This window comes from Rana temporaria, chromosome 3 (genome assembly GCF_905171775.1).
Source record: "Rana temporaria chromosome 3, aRanTem1.1, whole genome shotgun sequence".
NCBI classification, from domain to species: Eukaryota; Metazoa; Chordata; class Amphibia; order Anura; family Ranidae; genus Rana; species Rana temporaria.
The window spans coordinates 411,948,198-411,957,182 of record NC_053491.1 but is presented as its reverse complement, the minus strand read 5'-3'; positions in this window follow the sequence as shown (position 1 = coordinate 411,957,182).

Below are 8,985 nucleotides of genomic sequence, written 5' to 3'. Positions count from 1 at the left end.
TGGCTTTTTGGCATGTGATTATGGCCAGCGGCCAAAGCCGCTAGCCATAATCACTGTTTTTCCAAGCAGGGAGGGCTCCCTGTGCCCTGCCAAGAGAACACAATAGGTCAACGGGAGCCATTGGCGCCAGATGTTTTGTAACTACATTTCTCATGATATTCATGCACTCTGCAATGTACTTGAGCATCATGGGAAATGTAGTTCTAAAACATCTGGGGTGCCACGGTTCGCCATCACTGCCCTATACAATGCCAGTGTAAAAATCCTATTTAGTCATTTTGAAGTGAAGGAAATGATTCCTCTTGGCCGTGGCTGACTGATGATTAGGGAATGCTACTCACAAAGTCCATCTCCAGCCTGAGATAGTTTGAACTCTTTTGAATTTTTGGAAATGTTTATTGCTGTCTACATTCACCATGTTTACAATCTATTTGGAAGAACAAGAAAAAAGGGAAAATTCCCCTCAAGGTTCTAAAATTGGAATTAAAAAAAAATATATATATATATATATATATATATAATAATTCTGGTAGGATAACTAAGGTTTTGAATAGTGAAAGGTAAAGTGACGAGCGCAATGAATATGACTAAGTAATCAAAGTGTTAATCAGTGAACATTGATAATAAACTAAAATTGAAACAAAGTGCTAAAAAATATTAAAAACATCAATAATGAATAAAAACGTTCAGCCAGCAAGTGGCCAGTGAAAAAAAAAAAAAAAAGTGTGCACAAAAATAGCTGCAAAAGTCAGCAGGCAAACATGAATATGAAGCCTAAATCAGTCCTGGAATAATAGGCTAACAATACAGCCTTTATACGTGCATAAAAGTGTAGGAAGTTCCATAAAGACAAAAATAAATATAAACTTCTCCAATAGTGATAAACAAATGTTTAAAATCTTCTCATGTGGGTCTTCAAATAATGTGGGCTCACAATGCGCTTACCTTCCCAAGGTAGTAATCAAGCCTTGATTAAATGGATATCCACAAGGGGTGTTGTTGAATCTGCAACTAGCTGTGGATGTTCAGGGCGTCCTGTATAATCCAATGTTTGTAGGCTCCAGATTTCTATTTGGCAGCGGTGGTGCTCAGCATGGGGAAATAAAAAAAGGTAGCTTCCCATAGTGTAGTAAACCAAGGCTAATTTATTGGTAAAAACGCTAACAAGTGCATTTTAAAAGATCAAAGAAAACGAAACTAAGAAACAGCTGATGACAGCTTACTGATGTATTGCTTCAAAAATCAGTCCGTCCCTTACATGTTACACCACGTCACGTGGCTTCATCAGAGGTGGTGTAACATGTAAGGGACGGACTGATTTTTGAAGCAATACATCAGTAAGCTGTCATCAGCTGTTTCTTAGTTTCGTTTTCTTTGATCTTTTAAAATGCACTTGTTAGCGTTTTTACCAATAAATTAGCCTTGGTTTACTACACTATGGGAAGCTACCTTTTTTATTTCCCCATGCTGAGCACCACCGCTGCCAAATAGAAATCTGGAGCCTACAAACATTGGATTATACAGGACGCCCTGAACATCCACAGCTAGTTGCAGATTCAACAACACCCCTTGTGGATATCCATTTAATCAAGGCTTGATTACTACCTTGGGAAGGTAAGCGCATTGTGAGCCCACATTATTTGAAGACCCACATGAGAAGATTTTAAACATTTGTTTATCACTATTGGAGAAGTTTATATTTATTTTTGTCTTTATGGAACTTCCTACACTTTTATGCACGTATAAAGGCTGTATTGTTAGCCTATTATTCCAGGACTGATTTAGGCTTCATATTCATGTTTGCCTGCTGACTTTTGCAGCTATTTTTGTGCACACTTATTTTTTTTTTTTTTTTTTTTTTTCACTGGCCACTTGCTGGCTGAACGTTTTTATTCATTATTGATGTTTTTAATATTTTTTAGCACTTTGTTTCAATTTTAGTTTATTATCAATGTTCACTGATTAACACTTTGATTACTTAGTCATATTCATTGCGCTCGTCACTTTACCTTTCACTATTTTATTGTATTTCTATTTGATATTTATACATTATTAGATTGAGCAGCATCATCACTTTTAGTTCATTACTATTATTTTACTTCACATCTTAAGCTTTACTAGGTAGGCGCAAGAGCACCCTCACTTTATCATAAGGTTTTGAATACCTTTTCAGGATTGTATTTATTAGTGCATATGAGAGGGAATAGGAAAATAAAAGAAGCCTCCTTTTCTAAAGGGGCACAAACATACAGCAATTAAACCTGAAATTTACATTTTTTTTGCTATATCCAAAATCTATCTTCCTTTCTCAAAATACTAATTCACTGGTTGTCATTCTGGTCAGAGGAAATCATACATGGAGAAAGTGACCTAGAATGTACTGATCCACATTCTCGTTCTTGGTCAGTGTCTCAGTATTTACAGTAGTGCAAAGTGCACTTGAAAGTGCAGTCGCGGTAGATCTGGAATGAGGGGAAGTTCTGCTGATTTTTTTTTTTTTTTTTCATTCAATCATGTGCAGGCTAAAATGCTTTTTTTTTTTTTTTTTTTCCTTGCATGTCCCCCTCGGATCTACAGTAACTGCACTTCCAAGTGCAATTTCAAGTGCACTTTGCACTTGTAGTGCAAAGTGGATTTGCCTTTCTAAATAACCCCCACTGTGTAACTCAAGGTTTGTTTTTCTGTTCTGAAGAAAAAAGTTTTTGTTACACCATGTCCTTCCCAGACTGATTCCTGAATAGGACAGTTTGATTCATTATATCCACCTGGTGTACTTGCAGTTTTCTGGTGGGGAAAGCTACAGTGTGGACAATAAAATTGGATATTCCTTTAAAAGTACTTAAAGGGGAGTTCCAGGCTTTTGTTATGTTTATTAAAAGTCAGCAGCTACAAAAAGTGTAGCTGCTGGCTTTTAATAAACAGACAGTCACCTGCTCCACGTTCCAGCGTCACGCCGCCCGGAGCTCTGCTTCTCCCCCCCCCCCCCTCCGGCTGGCACCTCCATTCATAGTGTGGGCATCCGGCGTGACCGCTTTCGGCTTCACGGCCAGGCACTTACTGCGCATGCTCGCGCAGCGCTGCACTCTGAGTGGTCAGGCGCTCGCCTAGGACCTGTCACATGTCCCAGGCGATCGCCTACAGGGAGGGGCGTATCGCCTAAGCAGTCCCTGGGCGGAGGGAGGAAGTGGGACAGGAAGTCCCACTCCTACTAAAGCCCCCCCAAAAAAAAAAATTACATGCCAAATGTGGCATGTAAGGGGGCAAGGAGTGGTTTAAGCGGAAGTTCAACTTTTGGGTGGAACTCCGCTTTGACCGTTCAGGAGTATCTGTCCAAAAATGGAATCCCTAGTGACAGTTTTAGGAGATTGTAGTGCCTGTGGATTGTAACGGAAATGTAATTTTTAAAACCATTCAATTACAAAACGCTTGTGTGGCAATTTTCAAACGCTAGATTATTTTAAGACCAGTTCTGTTCTCTAAGTCGGAGAAAGCTAGAAAACTAACATATTCAGAAAGAGGCCAGCGGTCGCTCTATTTCTCCTAGTGCAGGCTTCTTTTTATACAATCGCCTAAAGAGCCTGTGTCAATGGGCCTTAGGCTAGTGTAGATGAACAACTGCAGTATGATGGCTTCCTGACTGGATGGCCTGCCAAAAGTGATGGGGGTATAATTCCAGCCGCGATGCTGCCTCTGCAGCTAAAGGGGTTAGTGGTTGGAGATGGGTCTTGCTGCCTCCCCAACTACTAGCGTGAATGAGCCATAAGAGTAAGGGCCCTTTCACACGTGCGGACCGTTCAGATCTACCAGTCAGTTTTTCAGGTGGACCATCTCTATGGAGCAATGGATGTCAGCGGTGACCTGTCCGCTGACATCCGACCTGCTCTGCTAAATCCAGACGGATGAAAACCGTATTTTCCATCTGTCTACGAATGACCTCAATATCGGCTGCTTGTGCTCCACGATAGTCCTGGAAAGCTACGAGCAGCTATCTTGCCACACTCTACACTGCGGTACTTCATGTACTGCATGGCCAGAAGAGCCCCAGAAGCGCCCGGAACATCCCACATCCCTGCACACTCAGGCGGACAGCGGAACATCCCACATCCCTGCACAGGCGGAAGTTACACTTACAAGCAGTGTTCCGACTTACGAACAAATTCCACTTACGAACAAACCTACAGTCCTTATTGTGTTCAGGGCTGGACTGGGACAAAAATTTGGCCCTGGACTTAATCCAGACTGGCCCACTTTGACAGGTCTCTCCCATGGCGGCCGGACAACTCCCGCAACCCCCCCCCCCCCGGCCACCCAAGCCCCCTTCACTAGCCACTAGCCGTTCTACTTTATTAGAGTAGAGCGGCTGGTACTGGTACTTTTATAGGCAGTACCAGTGGGGAAGCTAGACATTATTTCACCCGGGGAAAATAATCAGTTTGGTGCCCCCCCTTACGGGACAAGATTAGGCAGAGGTGAGAAACTCCCAGGCCATGCTGTTGAGTCAGCTGTCTGTCCCCTCCCCCTTTGCTCCTCTGTCGTCGTCCCTGCTCCTCTGGTCCTCCCCCTGCTTCTCTGTTCCCCCCAGGTGAGCGCTGCGGGGAGGGAGAGGAGGTGAGCGCTGCGGGAGGGGAGAGACAGAGTAGCGAAGGGGGGCGGCGGTCTGCTGTCACTGATGCCGGCCCATTGAGCCATCGGCCCACCGGGAAACTCCCTGTAGTCCCAATGGCCAGTCCATCCCTGATTGTGTTCGTAACTCGGTGACTGCCTGTAGTGCACAATTCTTTCTCACAAAATTAACAGTCTATGGTCAGATAATTATTATTTCAAGAACTGTGATAAATCTTATTTTTGAAGGCGCACTATAACCATTGTACCCTGTATCCAGATATCAAAAAAGCCATGGACTTGGCCTGCTGGTTGGATCTAGCATGCATGATCTGAATGACAAAAGATTGTTTTTGAGGCAGGGATATAAGTATGCTCACTGATTTTTGCCTACGTGTGCATTTATACACACTGAGCAGACAAGTCTCATATTAGCCAAATGATTTGTAATGTCTGTAAATTCAGTTCTGAGATGTACACATCCCTGCCCCAGCCTGTGATTGGACAATGAAGAAGCTGCAGCAGACTCATGTGTTTCTCTTTGCACTCTCTTGTGATAATATTCCTTGTAAGCAGAAATGCACACTTCATTAGCTCCTGCTGCTGTCCCTCTTGTTCCGAGTGCTGCTATAATGGGTTTACAAGGGGATGATGGGAAATTTAGAAAAACTAACAATAGCTGTATTTATTGATGATTGGATGAATGCATAAGTATGTAGCAAGGTCTGAGGCCTAATGGTGACCTACAGAGTCAGGGAGAGCTGACATCCTTCTGTGTAGAGTGGGTTACAAGGCATGGTGGGTGCACTGCAAGATGAAAAGGTGGGTGCCAGACACTTTTTGAATGCAAAGAGATTTATTGTCTCTTAGACCCCTTTCACACTGAAGCGCTTTTCAGGCGCTTTCACGCTAAAAACAGCACCTAAAAAGCTCACAAAAACCTATTTCCATTAAAATCAATGAATGCTTTCACACTGGGGAAGTGTGTTGGCATGGCGGTGAAAAAACTCCCCTCTCCATTTAAATGAATGGAAAACTCTTCAAAAGCGCCTGAAAAGCTCTTCAAAAGCGCTCAGTGTTTTTACTGGCAGTTTAGAAGCGCCTCAGTGTGAAAGGGGCCTGAAACAGAACTGTGGGAGAGAGGGTTAGGGCCAGGACCTCCCTTAAGTAGAAGAAATGATAATTGGCAAACTCCTATAGGAAGACAGCTATACAGGTGAAGGCCACCAGCCGGAGACCCTTTTCTTTGTATGTAGGATCGCTGTCTCCTATGGCAACAATATTGTAGTAGTTACTAATGGTAGTTGTATTCAACTATTGGCAACACAAACAGTTCTCCGCTCACTCCACAGTCACTCACTGAACTCCAAGTCTTTCACTGGACTTCGGATCCAATAGTCAGTGGATCTCCTGCGCTCTTCCACTTTAGTGCTCAGTATCTTCCTCAAGCGTCGCCTCCACTTCCCTGCTGGGTTTCTTGCTTGGCACTCACAGATACTCTTCAAGCATCACCCCTGCTGACATGCTAGGCACCTGGCTTGGCACCCACTAATGCTGCGCAAGCATCACCTCTGCTATCCCACTGGGTTTCTGGCTTGGCACTCACTGAAGTTTTCCCACTTCTTCATTGTCCCTAGCTGGTGAGAAGACTGCTCTGGTACTGACTTCAACTTACTCACAGTGGTCTCTGGTAACAAGGTGGATGGTCCCTTAGTGGCGACAGCTTCCCCTTCTACCTCTGTCTACAGCTGGTTCCCCATCCGGTGGAACCACTACTTATGGTTGGACTACAAACCCGGAGTCCCAACCCTACACTTCTCTCCCACTCCTGGAAAGGCCCACAGGCAGCCTAGCAGCTAAAAGTCCCTGGGATAGGCCTTAGGCTTCCAGGCTAGCAGAATGGGGCAGTGAAATAGATTGACAACTGACACAACCTCAGGGCATAACCCATTCTGCCGTTGATCCAAATTATAAAAGCCTGCAGACAACTGGGAGATCTGCTTCTTTCTGTGTCCAGCCTTAGAGAGACCAAACCCTTTATTCCTCATAGCTTTATAGACAAAATGACATCATTCACATGAACACATTTGATTGGCTTAGTCCATATATATATATATAGTCCCTTATTACACGCCCCTGTGACGTCTGTTCTTGGCATGGAGTCCTCGTGGCACACAGGGTCCTCTATTCAAACTCACAGGGGCTTTCTTCGGTGGAGGGGGTTTTGGAGTGAGTACAAGGGAGGGGTAACATCTGTTTAGTATTAATAGTTCTCTTGTTTTCACTCCGAGCTGAGATGTTACTGTAACTCTATAATCTGTTACTTCATTTAAGGATAATAACATTTCTTGCAATACCCGCACATACATATACATTTATCAAGAAATAAAACAATATAATGAAAGAAAGACAACATTTGAGTAGTTCAGGAGAAAAGTAACATAACACAAAATATTCATTTTAGTAACTTCCATCACAGTCCCCCCTTAAGATGACTATTTTATCAGTACTGTCCCTACAGCTACAGTTTTTGTAGCTGCTGACTTTTAAGTTTTTCAGATCTAACTGAACAACCGCTTTAAGAAGATTATGATAATATATACAAACTCATAGTCATTTTTTTGTTTCCATTACTTTTTTTTTATGAATAAAGTACAAAAGCCAACTAGAAAACAGGGCAGAAAGGGTTGGATAACAATTTCTGGATGGCTTACAATAGTACAATAATCAAAGTTCAGACAATATCCATTGATCCTAGGGACAGCTGTAGTGCACTACATTTAGCTTCAGAAAATAACTACATAACAGAAGAGAATCCCTTTAAGTAGCTTCTGCGCCTCTCGGTTAGAGGTTCGATTATGGTGAAAAATATGATAACATCAGAAGATATCAACCATGGCGTAAACCTGATCTCCTCCATCCAGGAGAAAGGAGGGACCGATCCACATTCTTCCCACCGGAGGAGTCGCTGATAGTGTGAATCACACCAGCTTCACAGAACAAATTTTCTCCCACATCACACTGTACAAAACTTGTCAGCTTAAAGCGGAGGTCCGCCAATTATTTTTTTTTAAAAGTCAGCAGCTACAAATACTGCAGGATAATAAGGACACTTACCTGTCTAGCGCACCTGCAATGTCGGCACCCGAAGCCGATCTCTGCCTCGGCTCTCAGATGCTGCTGCCGCCATCTTCGGTAAGTGAATCAGGAAGTGAAGCCTTCCAGCTTCACTTCCTGGTTCCCTACTGAGCATGCGTGATTCATGCTGTGCAATGCCACTGGTCCCTGCTGGACCCGTGTGTCTCCCAGAAGACAGTGGGGGGACGCCAGACGTGTCGTAGATTCCCGCAGATAATGCAGAGATCTATGCCCAGAAGTGGTTGCAAATACATGTCTTAGACAGGTATCTGCTCCCCCCTCCCCCCTGAAAGGTTCCAAATGTGACACCGGAAGGGGGGGGGGGGAATCCGGACAGCGGAGGTTCCATTTTTGTGTGGGCTTCCGCTTTAAATACGATGTACTACAAGCAATGGAGAAACCCAACAAAATAAAAGTTAGCAGATGAACAGACTGGAAAGAAGGAGTAGACAAACATGGTGAAGTGAAAGAAAATAGGAAAGGAAAAAGAAGTGCACCCACCATTGCCAGAACACAGGTTTAGGTCCCTCTCAAGAGGAATCCGAAATGTATTTTATCCAGGAATCCCAGATTTTCTCGAAGAAGGACATTCTGCCATGTAGAATCGACAATAAACGTTTGTTTATCATTATCCATGTCCTCATAGTCTTTTTTGAAGAGAATAATATGCCACAACCAAGAAAACTTTCCAAGGTGAGAAGCTCACCAGGAAGGAAAAGGAGAGGCAGAAGAAGAAAAAAGAAAAGAGAAAAAAAGGGGAAGGAAAGGGAGATAAAACTTTTGGTAAAGACCACCAATGAGGCTAATTGGGATGGCTGCCTCAGGCAACGCTCATGGAAACACAATGGAGGGGGGGAGGGGGGTGAAACTGAGGCTGGAGTGTCCAAGCATGTTCAGCCCTGTGTATGTTTAGCCCTCAGGCCACACAGTGTCATTGGTTGTTATGGTGTAGGTTGCTGCTTGTCATTAGTGTTTTTTTACGATCTCTCTCTCTCCGATCCAAGTCATCTGAAAACATGTCCATCAACTTCCATTTCCTGTCAGCTTTTTTTCTTCATGAGAGGAAGTCTGTGAAATAAATGTTTCTATTTCTGTGTCTGAAATACTGATGTGTTTTTAATCACTGGGATAGTTTGGATCTTCCTCTCAAGATGGAGTGACCTCCTGATTTTTGATGCAAATTCTTATGCAATCTATAAGTTCTACAATTCCATTAGGCAGATTCATAATGTTCTCTATCCTTTA